The 22,760-nt window shown below is 40.7% G+C and overlaps 1 protein-coding gene across 6 annotated transcripts in view; it reads left to right on the top strand.

The window, feature by feature from the left end:
* The window catches only part of FTCDNL1 (formiminotransferase cyclodeaminase N-terminal like), a 387,434-nt gene that overhangs the window by 217,849 nt on the left and 146,825 nt on the right, over window positions 1–22,760 (top strand). For 5 of the 6 annotated variants that reach the window (XR_014830075.1, XR_014830080.1, XR_014830076.1 and 2 more), the window contains 2 exons: window positions 19,271–19,397; window positions 19,493–19,650. The gene's annotated coding sequence lies outside the window, so the exon portion shown is untranslated. Of the gene's footprint in view, window positions 1–2,471; window positions 3,883–19,270; window positions 19,398–19,492; window positions 19,651–22,760 lie in introns of those variants that run through there. The other variant, XR_014830078.1, reaches the window with a different exon arrangement.

Genomic DNA, 22,760 nt, shown 5'->3' with positions numbered 1-22,760 from the left:
GCAAGACTATACAATGGAGAAAGGACAGCTTGTTCAATAAGTGGTGCTGGGAAAACTGGACAGCCACATGGAAAAGGATGAAATTAGAACACTCCCTAACACCATACACAAAAAGAAACTCCAAATGGATTAAAGACCTAGATATAAGACCAGACACTATCAAACTCCTGGAGGAAAACATAGGCCAAACACTCTCTGACATAAACGACAGCAACATCTTCTCAGATCCACCTATCAGAGTATTGACAGTAAAAACAAAAATAAACAAATGGGACCTAATCAAACTTCAAAGTTTCTGCACAGCAAAGGAAACCCTGAACAACACAAAAAGACAACCCACAGAATGGGAGAAAATCTTTGCAAGTGAATCGACTGACAAGGGATTGATCTCCAAAATTTACAAACAACTTCTGCACCTCCATACCAAAAAAACAAACAACCCCATCCAAAAATGGGCAGAAGATCTAAACAGACAGTTCTCCAAAGAAGACATACAGATGGCCGAGAAACGCATGAAAAGATGTTCAACGTCACTCATTATTAGAGAGACGCACATCAAAACCACTCTGAGGTACCACCTTACACCAGCCAGAATGGCCATCATCCAAAAGTCTACAAACAAGAAGTGCTGGAGAGGGTGTGGAGAAAAAGGAACCCTAGTACACTGTTGGTGGGATTGTAAATGGGTGCAGCCACTGTGGAAAGCAGTATGGAGATTCCTCAGAAGACTAAACATAGAACTCCCATTTGATCCAGCAATCCCACTCCTCGGCATCAATCCAGAGAAAACCACGACTCGCAGAGACACATGTACTCCAATGTTCACTGCAGCACTGTTTTCAATAGCCAAGACATGGAAACAACCTAAATGTCCATTGACAGAGGAGTGGATCAAGAAGAGGTGGTACATATACACAGTGGAATATTACTCAGCCATTAAAAAGAATGAAATACCAGCATTTTTTGAAACATGGATGGACCTAGAAACTATCATGCTGAGTGAAGTCAGCCATACAATGAGACACCAACATCCAATGCTTTCACTGACATGTGGAATCTGAAAAAAAGGACAGACGGAACTTTTTTGCAGAGCCGTTGCTGACTCACAGACATTGAAAAACTTATGGTCTCTGGAGGAGACAGTTTGGGGGTTGGGGGGATGTGCTTGGGCTGTGGGATGGAAATCCTGTGAAATCAGATTGTTATGATCATTATACAACTACAGATGTGATAAATTCATTTGAGTAATAAAAAAAGTAAAAAAAAAAAGAAAATTGAACTATAGCTTTATGATTTGAGTACTTTTGTATTTTGAAATATTGTGTATTTCAATTAAAATATCTAATAAAGTTTTTATTACTCCAGAATCGCTATGCTGTGTGGCATATTGTGAGGATAAAATGAGCTAAATGCATGTGAACATAATTTTTCTTGAATTGTGCACACATTCAGATCTGAAGTGGGACTGTTGGAAGAAGTTCTAGGCATATCAAGAACTGGAGTGTGGAAAACCAGTTACTCTTATCAGACTGTTACTCATCTTGATCTAAGCTCGGACGCACTGGGCAGACACACTGCAGCGGGTGATGCTGTCTTGCAGTACACCTGGTACATTGGCTTTTTCCAGATCACTGGGAGATTGCTCTAGATGTGATGATGGATTGTTCTTTCCTGCCAGGTTGGAGATGGCCACATTTCGTTGTTCCCCAAATACAGCAAGTGCACTTTTAACTCCAAGTCTTGCTCATGTCATTTCCTTCCTATCAAGAATAACTTTATGGAAGTTTCCTCATGGCTTAGAGGTTAAGGATCCAGCACTGCTGCAGCTTTGGTGCAGGTCACAGTTGTGGCGCAGGTTCGATCCCTGGCCAGGGAATTTCGACGTGGCACTGGTGCAGCAAAATAATAATAATAATAATAATAATAATAATAATAATAATAATTTTATATCAGCCAGAGTCTTGGCAGCAGGATCAGTACATGATTTGTGGGGCCCAGTAAAGAAAGAAAATGCAGAGCCTCTTCTTCAAGTGTTAGGAATTCCAAGACAGAGTTTGGATGCTTAAGGCAGTGCATTAAGCCAGGTGTGGAGGCTTCCTGAGTATAGGGCCAGACATGACTTCTGGGTTGCATGCCTGTGAAGCTGGCCCCACCTGGCCAGAAACAGCATACTCACCTGTAATTTTAAAGATGAAGGGATCATCTACAGAGATGTGTGAAGAGTTGAGGGAATCGATCATGAATATGGAAGCCCCCAGGCATTGACTAGCAAAGGCAGCAAGCTTTGCTCACCTTGAAGGGACAGAGGAGGATAAGGGGTGGCCCAACGGGGTTGAGTGCTAACACCATGGAAAAGCTGCCACCTCAAAAAAGCTGAGGCCATCGCAGAACAGAACTACTGTCAGTGTGACAACACATAGGGGAGGGAGAGGGGAATAAATAACCAAATAGCTCTCTCATCCTTCCTCCAGTGGCCAGGTGGCTGCATCCATCCAGGAGCCAGAGATCAAGGAAGCATGGGTACCAGGGTTCCTGGACTACTTCCTGGGGACCTGGTAAGATGAAGAAAATGGAGAATAAATCTGGGAGCAAACATATTAACCAACACAGTTTACAACGTTGACACATTTCCCATCCTTTAGAAGAGTTCTCTTCCACCTTGGCTGTTAGAAGAGCTTTAACAATATTGTCACCTAGGTTCCAAACCCAGAGATTTTGATTTCATTGATCTAAACTACAGATGGGGCATCAGGGTATTTAAAGTCTTCCCAGGTATTTCTAATGGGCAACCAAGGTTGTGCTTCAGAGTAAGATTTCTCAAGCTCAATACCACTGACATTTAGAGCCAGATAATTCTTTGTCGTGGGGGCTGTCCTGTTCATTGTTGGGATGTCTAAAAGCATCTCTGGCCTCTACTGACTAGCAAGAAGCGGCATCCAGTTATAACAACCAAAAATGCAGACACTGCCAAAGGTCCCCCTGGGGGGCAGTATTACTTTGCTTACCCCTGTTTAAAATCACTGCTTTAGAGCAGAGGTTCTCAGGATGGTCCCAGGACTGGAAGCACCAGCCCAAGGGGTGGAAATGCAAGGAAGAACTTGTCATATACGCAAATTATCAGCACCCTTCCTAGGTTTACTGAATAAAAAACTCTAGAGGTGGGGCCCACTACTGCATTTTCACCAGCTCTCCAGAGGATTCTGGTGTAGCCTCTAGTTAGGGTTTGAATTGAGTTCTAGTTCTTCAGAAAGAACTTTCTTACCTGTGTCAGCTTATACCTTTTCTTTGAAGTTCCAGGGTGCTATTTTCTGTGTTTCTCATGTTAATTCTTAATAATGTGTTTGTTTCTTAATCAGTAACTTTGCCACTGGGTTACTTTTGGCAGGTCTTTTCTCCTTCACAAGATTGTATGATAAGGAACTCCCTCGTGGTTCCTCAGGTTAAGGATCTAGTATTGTCACTGCTGCGGTGTGGGTTTGATCCCTGGCTCAGGAACTTTAGTGTGCCGCAGGCATGGCCCCCCAAATAAGATTATATGCTAAAATATCTGTCCTTCTACCCCACAAAGATATATATGGCATGGAACAAAATTTACTTAGGCCAAGGCTCAGTTTCTTCATCTGAAAAATAGAGATTATAGTAATTGCTGTCTCATTGCCTTGCTGTCTACTTCTTTGACGTCTGTCTTTGTGACTAAAATATGAGCTTGTCTCTGAGAGCAAAGACCGTGCTATTCATGTCCACTCTTGTTCACCCAGGACCTGTAACAGAACCTGATGCTTAGAAGGAACTTGGTGAATATTTGCTGAATGATTAAGGGATGAGAGCAGTTCATCTGGAGAAGAAAGGGCTATTTAAGAAAAATAGAAAGGAAAAAAAAAAGGAGGAGAATTGTATGCTCCTTGAGTACGAGGAACATCCAGCAGACTCGACAGCCTAGTCCTGCTGGGGAGGGGCTGAAAGGCAGTTCAGGAATGAACCCCAAGCAACTTACCTTAAATTCACTCAATTTCCCTGTAAGCACTTACAAAGGTATTGGAGCAATGCCTCGCAAATGGCCTTGTGCAAATAAATCTTCTGAGGATCTTGTTAAACTACTTGACTTAGGTTGGGAAAAGGTTCAAGATTCTAACAAGTTCCTCAAGCAGACGGACCCACACAGCAGACTTGGAGTGGCAGGGTGCTAAACACTTACCAGTTCCTTGCACCTTGTGGTCCAGAGACTCCAAAACAGTGGGATGGGGCTAGTGGTTAAATCTTCTTGAGAATGACAAAGGACCACCAAAAGGATCCTTAACTTATCAACTTGTTTCATTGGCAGTGAGTGGCTGACTAAAGATAATGAAGTTCTTGTGTCTTTTACTGAAATTAAATGACTTTTGTTCACTGTCTTCTGGTGTCTTTGTGTCATCAACCACTGTGCCCTTGTAATAACCATAAAGATCTGTGACTTGCATTCTTTTGCTCCCAATTCCAGATTGGTTTTCTACATTTGATTAATGCTTAACTGAATAGAAGAATAAGTGAATGGGTTAATGAATGAAGTCTTGTGACTTTTTTGATTTCTAACACCTCCAGATAAACTCAAGTTGTGGGCACTTGGATAAAACTGAAGTGCTCTCCCATAGCCAGCCAAAGACGGCAAATCTGTAACCCCTCAAGCAAATTTTGGGCTCCTCTAAGCCAGAGAGTTAATTCTAGGACGTACTTCTAATTTGCAAGACTTTCTCAGGGTTACAAAGACAGAACAAGGACTCCCTACCTCAGAAATTTCAAAAAATCTCTATCATTGACATGCTGACAGTTTTATGACTAAACCATCCGTCACAATTTTTTTTTAAGAATTAAAGAGCGAGTTTCTGTCTCTTTCTTGGGTATTTCATTGCCAAAGTTAAAAGCTATAACATTCAAAAAGTCTTTTAAAATTTTTTTACCTACATATTTTTTCACTGCAAAGTCAGTTTATACTTATTTTGGCTGTAATAGAGATACAAAAAACTGAATCTGCACATTAGCACTTTCTGTACTGGAAACCTGACTATATTAGGACAATCTGAAATTTTATCTGGCTAAAGTAAATAGTCCTTACTAAAAGCTATTTTTCTCTTATTCTGCTTTTCTGTGTTGGCAATTCTCTCAAAATAATGAATAAAGGGGGGAGGGGAACTGTCCCACTAGCGGTAATTAAATAAAGAACAATAAGCAGCTTAGGGTTTATAACTAGCTTGGATATGTGTCAGGCTGTCCGGTCAAATGTTGCTGAGAAAACATTATCTGGGAAGACTTTATGGGAAGAAGGCAACTTCCAAAGAAGGCTCCAGTTCATAATGGAAAAGTTAAATATGAGCTTTTTAATAGTTGGCAAAAAATACTTCAACACAACACAATACTATTTCGAGTTTCTTATGAATTACGTCATGTTACAAAGATGATGAAAGACGTGCTTGCTTATAGCTTTATCGACAGTCCCATGATCTATTTTCCGTGTGCCAAAGACTGACCACAGTTGCATCTCTCAGACAACCATGGTGCCATGGGGACAGTCTAATGCAGGCTCCTATCTTCAGGCAGATCTACAAACTGAATCAGTCCTCCTTGGCTTTTTTTAAGGGTTGGAGAACTGGTTCCTGTACCTTCCTTAGGTCTTCCACTGCTCATATTGCATAGAGAAAGCTCTTTTTGTATTTTTCACCCAAAGGTCTTTCTGTATTGTAAAACTTTCTACTTGCTTTGGCCTTAGTATAGATACAGAAAATTTGATCTGTGCATTAGCACTTTATGCATTACTATATTAGGACAATCTGAAATTTTATTTGACTAAAATAAACAGTCCTAATTCCATTTACTTCTCCTCAAATACCCTATTACTCAAGCTTCAGATTACCTTTATTTATTTATTTATTTATTTATTGTCTTTTTGCTATTTCTTTGAGACGCTCCCGCGGCATATGGAGGTTCCCAGGTTAGGGGTCGAATGGGAGCTGTAGCCCCCGGCCTAAACCAGAGCCACAGCAACGCAGGATCCGAGCCGCGTCTGCAACCTACACCACAGCTCACGGCAACGCCGGATCGTTAACCCACTGAGCAAGGGCAGGGATTGAACCCACCACCTCATGGTTCCTAGTCTGATTCGTTAACCACTGCGCCACGATGGGAACTCCCAAATTACCTTTATTATATCCTTTGAGGCCTCTTTAACATTTCCCTGTCCTTCTAAGTTATGTTTCTAAAATTTAAGTACAATTGTTTATTAAGGTTCCAGAAGGAGATAGTTTATATTTTTAATGCTTTCATATAGTGCCCTTTTACTTAGACAACTCAGAGTTAATATGATTTGTTTCTTAAGAAAAATGCTTTTTTAAAAATTGGACTTTTAACTTCCAGTTAAAAATGGCAGACTGAGCACAGACATCTACCTCCCCTTCCCTCCAAAGATCCCTTTGAAATGACAGTAAAGGGGTTTTGTTTTGTTTTGTTTTTTAACAAAAGCAGAACAAGGCTAGAAACCATCTGCCAGTCAAAAATGTTGAAGAATTCCTAGAATACTGAAAACATATGTGATCAGAATAGACAGAGAAAGAGCAGAGAAAATCACAGCCCAAGATACCAGAAGCAAGCAAAGGATGGCCTCAGGAGATTTAGCAATCTCCAAGTTCAGTGTCACTAAATGCAAGGGGTCAGGTGGGCCAGTTACCAGGTTAATCCTTTAAAGGAGCATCCCTATACCACTCCCATCATAAAGTAGCTGGCAATGAAAAGTTTGCCCTTAAGCTAAAGCCAGAATATTACACTCCAAAGAAAGCATGTGATTTGTACCCAAAGTGTAGTAAGGGTTTTGGGAGCTGAGAAAGAGGCACAAGAGAGGTTGAGCATCTTCAGAATATACAACAAATATGGAGAGGATGTGCTCCTGGATCATCGCCGTCTTCACACGGGACTGAGACTGATGGTCCCACTACATGGATCGTTGTCATTTGCCATGGCAAGGGGGAAAGGGAGAGTTCAGGTGGCTCTCAAAATAAATGCTCTGGCCTAAGAGTGACACATATCTTTCCACTCACAACTCATTGGCCAGAATTAATCACATGATCATCTTCAAATTCAAGGAGGCCAAGAAATGCAACCCTCCCACAGGACAAGCATGGGAAATAGTTGGTGGGCGGGACTCATGATTACTCTATTACCCACAAAGGAATGAGAGTCAGACAAACCATAGAATTTCCACCATCAGCACTGTGTGCTAGATGACAATGAAGCAATACCTTCAAAATTACAGGAAAAAAAAAATAAATGATTGCCTAGCATTCTATTCCCACTACCAAACTATTAATTAAATATGAGGACATGCAGGAATTTAGAAAATATATCACCCATTCACTCTTGCTAAAAAACTTTTTCCTGTGCTAGAATAAAAGGAAATCTCCAAATTAAATGTACCATTTACATAAAAGTAGGTCAGATGCTTAAACTGTAGCATTGTTCAGCAAAACATTTGAGAAAATGTTCTGTGATATGGAAGAATTGTAAGAGCTCAAATATTTGACAATTCCCTCCCTCTCTTCTGAGAGATGGTTTTGGACCAAAACAAACAAATCGCAAAGGGCTCTTGGACCCAGTTCTAACCTGTATGTGGAGGCTTTCCCACGGCAGCATGCAATCCTCTGAGGCCAGCAGGTGTCCAAGAATTCAACTCAATTCTAATGCTATTTATCTGGAGACAGAATCCGATTCCACAGGTAAAGGGCTCAGTGTCATAAGACCACCCTCTACTTCAGATGCAAGTCACAATCCCAGGTTGTTACTTGTGCTTTTGACCAGACAACTACAAACTACAAACTAGACATGCCAGTGACCACCGCCCTCCCCCCACCAAATCAGAATGCCAACTGTAAGCCCAAGTTCTTACTGGTACTTCTGACTGACTGGCTTAAATCAGAGTTCCCATGATCCCCTCCTCAGGTTTGATTAATTTGAATGGCTCAACAAACTCAGGAAAACCCATTTACTTGCTAGATGAACAACTTAGTATAAAAGGATATTGAAGGATATGAAAGCAACAGCCAGATGCAGAGGTATGCAGGGTGAAATCCCAAAGAAAGGAGCTTTTGTCTTCATAGAGCACAGGACCTGGATGGTGGCACATGGACGCATTCCGTTCCCCAATGTGGAAGTTCCCTGAACAAAAAGCCAAAAAGCTACTCTTTGGGTTTTATGGGGGCTTCAGTACATTGTCATGATTGACTAAATCATGACCAGTGGTGATGGATTCAACCTCAAGTCCTCTCCCCTCCCAGGAAATCAAAAGGTAAAACGGAAAGTTCCAACCTTCTAATCACATGGTAGGTTCTCCTGGCAACCAGCCACCACCCTGAGGTGGGATAAAATTCTAAGGGTTTTGGGAGCTATGAGTTAGGAACCAAATGAAGACCAAATATATATGAGAAATATGTTTTGGTCATCCAAACCACCAAAATGTATATATTTTCAATAAATCAAAGTATCACAAAAATAAAAACCTCGTGTGGTTCAGGATCATATAATACTAGAGAATACATTCTAGTAATTCGAAATAGTAATATAGATAATAGAAAGAAATGTGAATTAAAAAACAGGAAAAAAGTGAAGAAAGCTATAAAAATTATAAAAAGCATAGAGATGTGTATATATGTATTAATGTCTCATTGTCTATGTATTATTGTATGCATCACCATAATGTGTGTTATATATTAATTTTCTTTTTTTTTTTAATTTTGCTTTTTAGGACTGCCCCATGGCACATGGAGGTTCCTAGGCTAGAGGTCGAATCAGAGGTACAGCCACAGCAACATCAGATCCAAGCCATATCTGTGACTTACACCACAGCTCATAGCAACACCAGATCCTTAACCCACTGACCAAGGCCAGGGATCTTGCCTATGTCCTCATAGATGCTAGTCAGATTCATTTCCACTAAGCCACGACGGAAACTCCTGATTTTCAATTTTCCTAGTCATCCTATGTACAAGCATAAAATATTTTATTCTGATTATAGAAAAGAATATAAAGGTGGGAAAATGGAGGATGTAGAGATAATGGTGAAAAAAGTTGAAGGCAGGGAAAGCGTGATAAAAACCTCATTTGTGTAGCTCTTGGCAGTTCACAGAACATTTTCATTAATGTCTCATTGGAACCCTTTAATGGGCTCCCCTAAAATGAAGGAGATGAGAATCTTTTTCATAAAGTGGCAGCCTATCAACAAAAATAATACACAAGGAGGCTCAATGTGTTAATGACCTAGCATAGCGTCCATGAGGATGTGGGTTCGCTCCCTGGACTGACTGGCAGTCCCTTGGCAGTCATGAAGCACTTTCACGAATGTCGTTCCGTTGGAAGCCCTCAATAAGAGTTTGATGTTACGTCTTCAAGTGGGATGGCCAAGGAATAGCAGCTCAACTTCAGAAAATGAGCCAGGGAAGAAGCCTCACAAAGGATAAGTGACTTGCTTGGGGTTATCAAAGGAGTTAGCGACAGAATTGGGTCTGATCCTAGTAATAGAATTTTTCCATTCTGCCTCCTCAGGTTAATCTTCTGTGTGGGTAAAACGTGGAATATGATTTTGCACTTGTGGAAAAACCTCTTTTCTCTAAGAGAATACAACTAGTTTCTATTTACAAGCAGAGGGAAGACTCAAAATGCAAATAAAATGTATTGTCATCTGGAAATAATTGCTATCAACTATTTGAAGATGCGGTGGCAGAAGGCTGGGGTCTTCCCTGCATGGTGGTCTGCAGGAAGCCTATGTGAGGCACCGATGCCTGAAAAGTCACTGGAAGAGGAAGCAGTTTCCCTGCACATAGTTGGCCCCTATTTCCCAGAGCAGTGTAGGGCTGAACGTGGGAATAATTCAAGAACAGTAGGAGATTGGCAAGAGAAGAAAAAGTAAAAATAACTCATTGGGTAGAAGCCTAACCACACAAGAGCTGGGTCCTCCTCAGCGTCCGGTCTCCTGGCCTGGCCCCAGAGGCTGGTGCCACAGGCGCTCAGGATCGTTGTGCTAAGCTGAGCAGGTGGAACGCAGAAGGCATACTTCATGGCGGGCCATCAAGATTAGTAACTGTCTACAGGAAGGACTATTTAGCTGGTCAAGTACAACTTTCTTACAAGTGATACAGTCCATTGGGTTTGAGGGAAGTCCTTGGGCTACAGAAACTGGAGTGGACAAATAGATGGAAATAACAGTACAGGAAGTGGGAGGGCCCCATGTTGGTGAGCACTGGACCCAGTGACCTAAGAGACCCATTTTGTCTATAATTCCCTGATAGTTACATGACAAATGGCTTTGAATGAGGGCAACTCAGTGGTCCATTTCTATAATAGGAAAAAAATAATACTAACCAACCATTAACTAAGACCTTGGATCTTCTGAGCCAGAGAAGATACTACTGCAGGTGGACAATAAGAGGACAACTGAAGCTCCCCTGATATAGCAGGGGGGCGGGGGGAAGGCAAGGCTGTGCTGGGGACCCACCTCTCCTTCCTGTTGTATAAAGACAGCCCTGGTGACGGCTGGCTTCCAAGACCTCCTGATACAGTTGGTGGCCTGACCACTGTGTTTCCCTAGGAAGATTCTAGAAGAAGCACAGAGGAGAGACTTGTGGGGAATCCTCACACCAGGATAGGAAACCCTCTGTTTCTCATAGAAAAGTTAAGAAACATCATGAACATTCTCTGACCCAGGGTTTCTTGAACCCTCGTCATTTATTTACCACTGTCACAATTTTTTGTTCTATGCAAGTACAAACTTTATTTGTATTTCTTCAATATTTTTCTATAAATACATTTTTTAACTTAATTCCAGAGCTTAATACTGGGTGTTCAGAATGTGAGCAATTATTTTTCTGGAAACAACAAAATAGCTTCAGTTTTATGCTGTGTTTTGTGGCTTGAAAGTGCATTTTTTTATTATGATATTTCTTTGAATACTTAGGTTCTTGGGGAATGACATCATTCAGAAAAGAAACTGGGGAAACGCTTTGTACAAATTTTTTTAATGTGGTTAAAAGTTGGGGAAAAAACAGATTCTTCCAATCAATGATAGTTTTGGAAGAAAGTGGTATACCCAAAAAAACCTCGCCTCTCCCCCAGCCCTAGCTGTGCAAGCTGGGAATTGACTTTCATTCAGAAAATGAAATACAGTAAGAATGATGTGAATTTGCTGAAAATAATAACAAAGAAAGAAAACAATATCTTAAAGGCAAAATCAAACTTCAGGTCAATTTGTATGTCCCTAAAAGAAAACTTGGCCAAAGTGAAACATTGTAGCTATTTCAGATTCTTAATGAAGATTAGATGTTTCTACTTCATTCCCAGCAAGGTGAGTCACAGGAAGTGGAATTTACAGGTTTCTAACCCAAATGATCATCTCCATCTGAAAGGACCTCCCTAAAGAATAAGAGAGAATTTGGCCTCACTGCCCCACCAGTGAATGGGTTGAGTTTAGTTTATTCAAACCAGTAAACATTTATTGCTTACTTACCAAGTTTAGAGTCTTTGTTTTGTAAACCTGGTGAGTACAAAGATAGAAAGACAAATCCCACACTGGACTAGCTGAAATTGAACAAAGGCAATATAATTAAATAAATAATTACAGCACAGTGTGACAAGTAACCCAAGGCACTAAAAGCTGACATTTGCTAAATAATCATGATATGATGCACACTAACCCACTTAGTCCTCACAAAACCCACTGTATATATGGAGAAATTAAGGCAAAAAATAGTCAAGTCACTTTCAAGGTCATTCGTGAGTGGCAGAGCTAGCAATTAAACCCAGACTGGCTAGCTTCAAGTCCTGGGCATCGCTGGTTTGGGATTCTTCAGAGAAAGGGATTTGAATGATGAAGAAGAGTTCACTGGGCACACTGGGGCAAGAAGCTGAAACATGACATTCTCATCAGAAAACAGCATGTCGGAAATATCTGTGAAACATCCGTTTATATATGAGGTGATGCCAGAGTGCTCCTAAGTGAGTGACAAGGCTGAGTTCCCACATTTTAGGAACGAGTTTTAGTTCCCTAGTTTTTAATATTCATCTACTAAGCATCTACAGTGTGTCAGGTACTATATTCAGTACTAAGAATATAACCAGGAAGAGGACACCATCCTTCTCTTAGAGCAAGAGGGTCATTATATTTGATTTGAAAATCCATTGAGTTTGGATAAATTGTTTGGGGTGGCATAAACTCTTAAACTTTTAAAACTAAATTAGAACTGGGAAATCTATCAAATTTGGGGTTTCTGTTCTACACCTCAGTGAAACCAAACAAACAAGCAACAGCAACCAAGATCCCTCAACTCCCCCCCTTCCCCGGCAAAACACTTTTATTTTCCATAACTGCTTTAATCAGTTTGAAGTATTAGTTTAAACGTTTAGAGTGTACTTGAGAGCTTTAAGCATCAAACGGACTTTTAAAGTGGCTTTTGCTGTTAACATAATGTTTCTTGTAACCAGTCGATTGTGCCAAAACTCACTGTACAAAAGTTACGCTGCCAGGTGGGGTTGTATTTTGGTAGTAATGCCTCAACCTTATGGATGGCACTGCATTTTTTAGTCGGTGTTCGGTTCACATTTTTAGTGTCTTTGTCCAAAACTTCATATCACTTTGCCATCTTGTAAATCGGTTCGCATTATTTGTGATAATACTTACCCTTTATTATAATTACCACAAGTCATGGGAAGGTTCAACTGTTTCATTAGTTGACTAAGAACAACAAAGTCTAAAGTTTCATTGAAATCAGATGTAATGTTTGTGTTCCAAGGTCAGCTGGAAACTAATAGGAATAATTTAAGCCATAATATCCCAACTGAGGCTGAGCCATGCTAATCACTCTGTAGATCATACTGGAGTGATTCTGAAGGAAAAAAAATCACATCCTATTTCTCCCTCATTAAGTACACTGAAGCCCAACTTTATAAGAGGAAAGAATTAATCTATAGCAGGGTGGTCACAGTCCTTGCTCTGGAACCTGTCACAAGCGACCCTTAGCAGCCAGGAGCCACAACCAAGTGGGTGTTAAGAGACTGGAGAGCTGGTTTCCCTTTATCATTCTCTCCCCCACCCGTTCTTTTTTTTTTCCTTTTCAGTTCTCTTTTCCCTCTCCCATAACCAAGCAAGTGTGGAGTCAGGTGATTCTAAGAATGTCTAGAACCTTCCAGAAAGTTCTCTGACCTCCCCACCCTCCAAGAAAAACTATAAGAGGAAGGAGGCTTGGGAGTGGGGAAGGAAAGTGCAGCAGAGAGGAGCTTTACCCTCAAGACTTCCTCTCTGCTAAAACAGCTTATTGAAAAGCTTCCTGTGATACCCTCTGGTCTTTTATCTAAGAATATCTAATTCTTTACTTTTTATCATTATTTTTATTTATTTACTTCTCAAATGAATTTATCACATCTGTAGTTGTATAATGATCATAACAATCTGATTTCACAGGATTTCCTTCCCACAGCCCAAGCACATCCCCCCACCCCCCAAACTGTCTCCTCCGGAGACCATAAGTTTTTCAATGTCTGTGAGTCAGCAACGGCTCTGCAAAAAAGTTCCGTCTGTCCTTTTTTTCAGATTCCACATGTCAGTGAAAGCATTGTATGTTGGTGTCTCATTGTATGGCTGACTTCACTCAGCATGATAGTTTCTAGGTCCATCCATGTTGCAAAAAATGCTGGTATTTCATTCTTTTTAATGGCTGAGTAATATTCCACTGTGTATATGTACCACCTCTTCTTGATCCACTCCTCTGTCAATGGACATTTAGGTTGTTTCCATGTCTTGGCTATTGAAAACAGTGCTGCAGTGAACATTGGAGTACATGTGTCTCTGCGAGTCGTGGTTTTCTCTGGATCGATGCCGAGGAGTGGGATTGCTGGATCAAATGGGAGTTCTATGTTTAGTCTTCCGAGGAATCTCCATACTGCTTTCCACAGTGGCTGCACCCATTTACAATCCCACCAACAGTGTCATAGGGTTCCTTTTTCTCCACACCCTCTCCAGCACTTATTGTTTGTAGACTTTTGGATGATGGCCATTCTGGCTGGTGTAAGGTGGTACCTCAGAGTGGTTTTGATGTGCGTCTCTCTAATAATGAGTGACGTTGAACATCTTTTCATGCGTTTCTCGGCCATCTGTATGTCTTCTTTGGAGAACTGTCTGTTTAGATCTTCTGCCCATTTTTGGATGGGGTTGTTTGTTTTTTTGGTATGGAGGTGCAGAAGTTGTTTGTAAATTTTGGAGATCAATCCCTTGTCAGTCGATTCACTTGCAAAGATTTTCTCCCATTCTGTGGGTTGTCTTTTTGTGTTGTTCAGGGTTTCCTTTGCTGTGCAGAAACTTTGAAGTTTGATTAGGTCCCATTTGTTTATTTTTGTTTTTACTGTCAATACTCTGATAGGTGGATCTGAGAAGATGCTGCTGTCGTTTATGTCAGAGAGTGTTTGGCCTATGTTTTCCTCTAGGAGTTTGATAGTGTCTGGTCTTATATCTAGGTCTTTAATCCATTTGGAGTTTCTTTTTTGTGTATGGTGTTAGGGAGTGTTCTAATTTCATCCTTTTCCATGTGGCTGTCCAGTTTTCCCAGCACCACTTATTGAACAAGCTGTCCTTTCTCCATTGTATAGTCTTGCCTCCTTCGTCATAGATGAGTTGGCTGTAGGTGCGTGGGTTTAATTCTGGGCTTTCTATCCTGTCCCACTGGTCTATATGTCTGTCTTTGTGCCAGTACCATGCAGTTTTGACGACTGTTGCTTTGTAGTATAGTCTGAAGTCCGGGAGCCTGATTCCTCCAGCTCCATTTTTCTTTTTCAGGATGTCTTTGGCTATTCTGGGTCTTTTGTGCCTCCAAACAAACTTTAAAATATTTTGTTCAAGTTCCTGTGAGAAATGTCCTTGGTAATTTGATAGGGATTGCATTGAATCTGTAGATTGCCTTAGGTAGTATAGTCATTTTGATAATATTGACTCTTCCAACCCACGAGCATGGTATACCTTTCCATCTGTTTGTGTCATCTTTGATTTCTTTCATCAGTAGTTTTCAGAGTATAGGTCTTTTGTTTCTTTAGGTAGGTTTACTCCTAGGTATTTTATTCTTTTGGATGCAATGGTAAATGGGATTGCTTCCCTACTTTCCTTTTCTGCGTTTTCATTGTTAGTATATAGAAACGCTGTCAATTTTTGCGTATTGATTTTGTATCCTGCGACTTTGCCAAATTCGTGGATGAGCTCTAAGAGTTTTCTGGTAGAGTCTTTAGGATTCTCTAGGTATAGTATCATGTCCTCTGCAAATAGTGATAGTTTTACTTCTTCCTTTCCAATTTGGATTCCTTTGATTTCTTTTACTTCTCTGATTGCTGTGGCTAGGACTTCCAGAACTATGTTGAAGAGTAGTGGCGAGAGAAGATGTGAATCTAGGAAGATAAGGGACTCACCTTCCTCACCCTGAAGGAAGGAGCCTCTTCCCCATCTAGGATTCTGTCTGGTAGCTCTCAGCTTTGTCTCTTCTCCTCCATGAATAAAATCAGACTGGGAAGACAGCATTTCTACAAGCTGCAAACCTAAAAGAAGAAAGTCTGTCCAAGGCAAAATATCTACTGAATACATATAGTCATCATCTAACCAGTAGTTATGGAATTCTACCAGAGATCGATATGAAAATAATTTTATAGGTTATTGGAAATTTTGAATCTGTTAGTCCCACAATGTAAACACAAGTTTACAGGTTTGGAAATTCCTGGAAGAGTATATTGCTGCCCCACCAAACACACCCCATTCCCTCCCTTTGCTATGAAGGAGGGAGGGTGGTAGGGTGGTTGAGGATGGGGAGCAGAGGGTGGAACAAGTGGTTAAAGCAATATCTCTTTTCTTTTTGGGCACGTGAAGATTCTACATGAAGATCCTACTCTGAGTAACAGCAGTTAGGGGGTGTATTGGGCAGGGGGCCATACTGTTGATACAGAGGGTGCCAGACCAAGGATCAAAGAGTTTCCTCTGGCTGTAAGAAACCTAGAAGCCACAGTGCTGTGGTTCTTTAAACCTCACCCTGCTATTCCAAGTCAATATAGTCATTCACTTATATCTCTCTCCCTCCCTTTTCCTTACTTTCTAATTCCCTTGGAATCTTAATCCCTTGTGATCATTTAGATTTTGCAAAATGCTTTCCTATGTTAGGCTGAAACATGGGCAACTGAAACACCACAAATGGGTGTTTCATCCAACACAACCTAATATATTGTCTCATTTTATTACTCTTTGCAAATGGAGCCCATTAGCTGTGATGGGCCTCAGTCCTGAGGTCATAACACAAAGGAGGTAGCCTACTTAGAACTTGAACCTAGCTGTCTAACTCCAAATTCAGTGCTTTTTCACTCTTCCTCTTGCTCTATGGGCTGACCCTGGAAGAGAAGCATGAGAAGGAAAGAAGTTTCAGGTCCTGGGTTCGTTTTCACCACAACGGATGGAATCACTGTGGGTCTGAGTCCCTTTACAGGCCTGCCAATCTCTCTTCCAGTGTACATGATATCAAATATATGGAAATTCACCTGCATCCTATATTATAATGTTTTATTCATTTTACAAAACTGATGCTTATATTCTTATGTTTAAATTTATATGGCTATGGTTAACACATTTAATTTACATGACTATGATTTCTTTATCACTTGCAAAATGATAAAATCTAGCCCACAAATTACTTTCAAGTATAACAGGAATTTAATGAATTTTATATAGTTTATTTTTTAAACTCTTTATTAAAGTATAGTTGATTATACAATGTTGTGCCAATTTCTGCTGTACAGCAAAGCGACCCAGTCATACATGTGTGTGTATGTGTATATACATGTGTGTATATATATATGCATTCCTGTTCTTATATTATCTTCCATCAGAAATTCCATAAATTTTAAATTGAACAGTACATGAATTTGACATAGTATTACATTTTGGATACATTTAATTAAGCATTTGTTAACTTCAGTCTGCCCCTTTCGAGGTTTTTTTTTTTTTCTTTTTTTTGAAATTTCAGCTTTTAAACTGCTTTTTAGGTCTTCAGAGATGTCATGGGCCCCAGATATTATGCCTTTAATATTCAAAGTGTGAAGCAGCCTGGCTCCAGAGAGCATGGATATTCATTCATCACCCATCTTGTGTGCACCTGAAATGGAGGAAGACAGAATCTATCCTAGCAAACCTAAGGCCAATGTTTTGAAAAGTTCTTGTCACTAAAATTCTTCTCTGATCACACTAACAAATATACTATTGAAGGGTCTGCTGATTCACCACCAATTCAAAGCCAGTGTGTCTGGAGGAACTGGAATGTTTTTCTTCTGATTAAAGACATTTTGAGGTGTCATGGGAGAACCAGAAAGCATATTTCCTTGGGTCCTTCTGGTCTCAGCTTCCTCTGCAGCCCTAGTGAGTAGCACATATGGAATCAAAAGAGACCGTTTGTGACAAAGTTGCCTGGTGGCTCATGTCAATTTTAATCGAATAGGCTCTGAGGGTGTCTAAATTTAGGATGATCCAGCAGTAGTTTCTGAACATTGATTTTCTTTTTTAAAAACAAAATTTCTGCTTTCAACTATTTTTATAACCTTGGATGTTTTCTGGTGAAAGTGGAGTGTAGCCAAATTCTGAGTTACCTCCGCTAATCAGTGTTTTTGCTAATGTTCCAATATAAAAGCCAAAAAAGCGTTTAATCAATATACTAGTTTTCAAGTTCTCTTTTCCAGGACATTATCTTACCAAAAATATCAGGGGAAAATCCTTTACCTTCATGAGAACATTTTATTCTGCATCTAATATTATGGTTTTTTTTCCCTTCTCTGTATCAGTACTTCTCACATCTTAATAGAAGAGATATGTTTCCTTTTATTTTAGGGGGAGACATTCTCTCAAACATTTATCATGATGCTGATAGACTTTTCAGCTACTCTAAGCACCAAACTTCATTAGAAAACAAGTCTCCGTATTTCTGGCCTATAAAGAAGAGTGACAGTGACACTTTCTTTGTTCTGATTCACTCACTGACTCATTCACAATCACTCATTTATTCATTTAGCAAATGCTTATTGAACAACTATTCTGTTAGGTGCTAGCAAGAACCTGTATTAAAAGGTGAAAATATCCTCACTTAGTGTTAATATTTTATCATCAGTATCTCAAAACTCATACACAATATCCAGAGTAGGTGGTGTAAACATCAGTACCACTGACATTTGTTTCTGGGAGTTTAATTTAATAAATGTTATTCATGTACAAGACCTTACATTGGGTACTGTGCATGAACATTTCTTCTCTCATTTCTTCAACAAAAATTTCCTGGGCATCTACCATTTGCCAATCTTTTGCTGGTCACTGAAGTTGCAGAAGTTAGTAAGAAGCAGTTTCCCCTCTTAAAGTGTTTCTCTTTTATTGTGGGGGTGATTCACATACAGAACTGTGTGACAGGTGCCATGATGGAGCTGGGAGTGGGAACACACATGGGGAAAGCTTCTCCAGTGAGCTTTGTAAGAGTTGAGTCTTTTCTTCATGAGTGTCTCTGGATATTTTGTCACCCAGAACGACTAAGATGAGTATGCAAGTTGTGTGTGCTGTTCAACCAGAAGGGGCATTATTTATTTCATAGATACTACAAATGAGTATATTTTAAATAAGAATTTTCCTAAAACTGTGAATAAAATGTTTGTTCTAACAAAATCCGTATAGTTAAACAATTTTTTGGCAGAGGGAAACAAAGTGTATTGAGCAAAGAGTGCTTTCCCTAGTATGCAGAGAGGTCATGTGAATCGGGGGCTGTGGAAGAGCAGCCCTGGTGGAGGAGAGCACTCCGAGTGCAAGGAGGGGTTGTGTAAGGCAGGCACCAGCATGGTACACTGGAAGGGTCGTCGCCATCTAGCTCCGTGTGATTGGATGGGAGGGAGCCCAGCTGAGGCGGTGTGGTGAGAAGGAGCCGAATGAATCAGGCACAAGCTCCCATCACATTCTCTATACCCGTCCTTCTACCCAGGCCTGCTGCTCACCTTCAGCATCGTACCTTAATGTTACACAGCGTTGCCTTCTCCTACATGTAAACCAAATATTGGTCCTTCACAGTTGAACTTACCCATTATTTTAAGAGGGAAAGTTATGACTTTCTTCTAATTGCTTGAGGCAAATGTACGAGTCAGTGAAGGAGTTATCAATATCAACTCACTCAGTCAAGGAAACCTTTCTCCAGTCATGTATCCTTACTTCTTCCCACCACAGGACAATCTTTCTCAAGTCATGGATCTTGTGTCTTGTGGGATTCCCCAAAGCATCTCTAGGATTCTACAGATTCGAGAGCTACTCTTAATGCAGACTTTCTCACCGTGCAGCTTTTTTCTTCATGCTGGTCAGTATTATCCCATACCATCCCTCTGCCCACTCTTACTTGGCTAGGATATGTTTTCCCCCTCAATTACTAACATCACCATCTTTTATTTCTAGCACACGACTATAGGCAAAGCTTAGCTCAGGTGAAAATACCCCTATTCCTAAAATGAGCAGAAGAGTGAGATCTAACATCTTCAGTAACAGCTCTTTGTGAGGACCTGCTTGGTAGCCACCCTGAGCAGCATCCATTCTTCTTCTGCCTTCTCTTACAGGTAAGCCTGTTGGTAAAGATTTAAACTGACACCTCTGATTGTAAGCAACAGTCAAGAGCCTTGTCTAGGTTAAGAAAAAGAAGAATTTATAGGAACAATACGGAGGAGCTAAAGAATCAAAAGTTAAAGCTGAAAACTAATATTGCGAATAGTTCTGGACTCAGGGCAGCCTTGGGGTTCTGGGCGGCAGGAACTAATGGACAGGCTTGGCAAGGCTATGCCACTTGTGGTGGGCACTCTCCCACCCTTGTCATCCTGGGCTGAAGATACAAAGCTCAGGGGAGGAGTCTGATTGGCCCAGCTTGGGTCAGGAACTTACTGGTTGGCTCGGGGAGGAGGGAAGTCTTAATTGTTGGAACATTAAGACTGCGGTTAATACAGCCAGGTGACTTCCCACAAAGGAATAACACAGGAGGTGGGGAGGGAGAGGATGCTGATAGTCAGAAAAAAATTGTCCCTTACAATATGTTTTTCCTCTTTTCCAAACTTTGAAAATCCTACTTTCCTTTTTGTGGGTGTTGGTAGGGGAGTTTCAGAGTTTTAAGAGCCTCCTAGTATTTTAGGAGCTAAAAATGGTGAAAACCATATCCAGTGGGAGAGACAAGACTAAGGAGTTTATCTTTTCCCATTTTGGATTGCCTCAGTCAGACTTCTTTCCTGATTCCATTTTATAATTATCAGTCATACGCACTTGAAAATGTGAAAATAGAAGAAGAAAAATCTTTGGGGAGAGAAGTTTTTTTTTTTTTTTAAGGAAATCTTTAAAAAAAAAAAACTTGACTTAGAATAATGGGATTTCTTCAATTTGCTATATGCAAAGTAACAGAGAGCTTAGTGTATCCCAAAGATGGATTAGACAGATGTAGCACTTAACTATTAACATTTGTGACGTTCATTCCCACCAGTGAGATTTGTGAGCGGCTTCCATGAGATGCTATGCAAAATCAGTTTAGTACTTTCCTCATTTGTCACTGTGCCGTGAAACTGGTAAAATATAGAGGAAACAGAAAATTGGGCACATCTGTGAATTTGGTTGTGTCCTGATTATAGCAATGCAATTCCACATATGTGCCTGTTTGCACAAGAGAACAGGTTTCTATTTGACTCCAAACTCCATCAATACTCAACTGATGTTTTATAGCTCCCCTGGGTTAAGCATGCCCTCCCTTTACAGAGCCAAAACAGTAACTTAGCGCTAAGATCCACTGGCACCACTTCGGTACCTATTTTCTTAAATTATGGCAAATGGGAATTGGGGGCACACATATGTCAACCTCATCTACATATTTCTCCTATAATAATGCTCGGCACATTTATACTACCTCTTAGTAGACAACCCCAAACACCTACTAAACATTTATTCATTCTAACATGAAAAAGAGTTCAGTAGCTCTTGTGGATCCCATTTTACAGAAAAGTGAAAGTGGAAGGCCTGTAGCCCATGAACGAATACATACTTGTAAGTATTCATCATCCCTTTCTTCTTCTCAAAACAAAGTGAGAAGTGCTTGAAGCTGAAATAACATTAGTAGTGATATTAATAGGTTCAGTTGTGTTCTCTATCGGAAGTTCTCACACTTGGGTGTGCATGAGGATCACCTAGAGGTCTGGTTAAGATGCAGACCCCGGAGATTCTGACCCTGAAAGTCCGGGCCGGGGCTCTGGCATCAGAATTTTTGACAAGCACCCTCCCTCAAGTGATTCAGAGGACTGCCCATCAAGACACTGTGGTGTCGATGTAATAATCAAATTAAAGATCCTTGATAGAGAAGCAACAGCAGAGCTCTGAGTCAACCACTAATTCTCTTCTCAAGCAAGCATCCCTTTCTTCCCCAACCACCTCCAACTTCATGGGATTATTTCATTTTTTAAAAGTATTTCGTGAAAGCAGCTGTTTTTATCACCATCGTCTAGGAATCCCCAAAAGGATACATCATCTCAAAAGGAAGAATGCTAATGTAAAAAACGAAAGCTTGGAGTTCCCGTGGTGGCGCAGTGGTTAACAAATCCGACTAGGAACCATGAGGTTGTGGGTTCGGTCCCTGCCCTTGTTCAGTGGGTTAACGATCCGGCGTTGCCGTGAGCTGTGGTGTAGGTTGCAGACGCGGCTCGGATCCTGCGTTGCTGTGGCTCTGGCGTAGGCCGGTGGCTACAGCTCCGATTCAACCCCTAGCCTGGGAACCTCCATATGCTGCGGGAGCGGCCCAAGAAATAGCAACAATAACAACAACAAAAAAAGACAAAAGACAAAAAAAAAAAAAAAACAAAAAAAAAACAAAAGCTTGAATCTAGTTTTAAAATCATTCACATAGTCAAAGACTCATGGCTTCAGTTTGGACTGCCAGGACTTGGAAGGTCTGGAACCATCCTGGTCATTCAGAAGAAGTGGAAACCATTTCTAGAAACCATTCCCAGAAGCAGGTTCCACATCTTTAGAGATTTGTCTAATATCCATCAGACTGCTTCTCCCATGGCAAATGAGCCTCTTCGAACACTTATGGCCTGTCCCCACAGTTCCACTAAGGACTTTTATGGCCCTGGTGACCATGGCAACTAACTTTTATTGTTTATTGTGTCGTCAGTATTGCATTTGATCCTCATTTTATGCCCGTTTTACAGATGAGGAAGCTGAGATAGATTAAACTAGCCCCGCAGGCTAATAAAACTGGCTAAGTGATTAAGCCTTGATCTGAAACAAGTTTTGTTTGCCCCTGAGTCCCTGCACAAAACCACCATCACATTGCCTCTGGGAAGAAGGACAGTGAGTTACAAAGGCAAAGTTAGTCCTCTAGAAAAATCTTCAGGGTAAGAAAACAGGCTGTGATAGAATTAAACCATGCTTTCAGGTAGAGGGTAGTGGGATTTGCATTTCTCAGAATTCCGACTGCAGAAGGAGGTTACAGTACCTCACATGCCACATAGTATCCTCCAGGTAATTATACTGAGCAGAATACCTTTGGAGTAATTGTATACATAATCAAATATTGCACAAATCTAAAAGCCTGAAAGTGCCCGCCAACTCCCCCTGACCCCAGACCAACTGGAACCCAGTGTACTAAACCATAGTTATAATTTTCCCCCTGGTTTCACTTGGATTTCCTTTAACAATG

This window comes from Sus scrofa, chromosome 15 (genome assembly GCF_054392235.1).
Source record: "Sus scrofa isolate SSC_HxYL_T2T_F1_AM1 chromosome 15, Sscrofa_HxYL_maternal_Yorkshire_Landrace_v2.0, whole genome shotgun sequence".
In the NCBI taxonomy this organism is placed as follows: domain Eukaryota; kingdom Metazoa; phylum Chordata; class Mammalia; order Artiodactyla; family Suidae; genus Sus; species Sus scrofa.
Note: the sequence above shows the minus strand (reverse complement) of the source record. Positions and strands in the feature narration are given on the sequence as shown.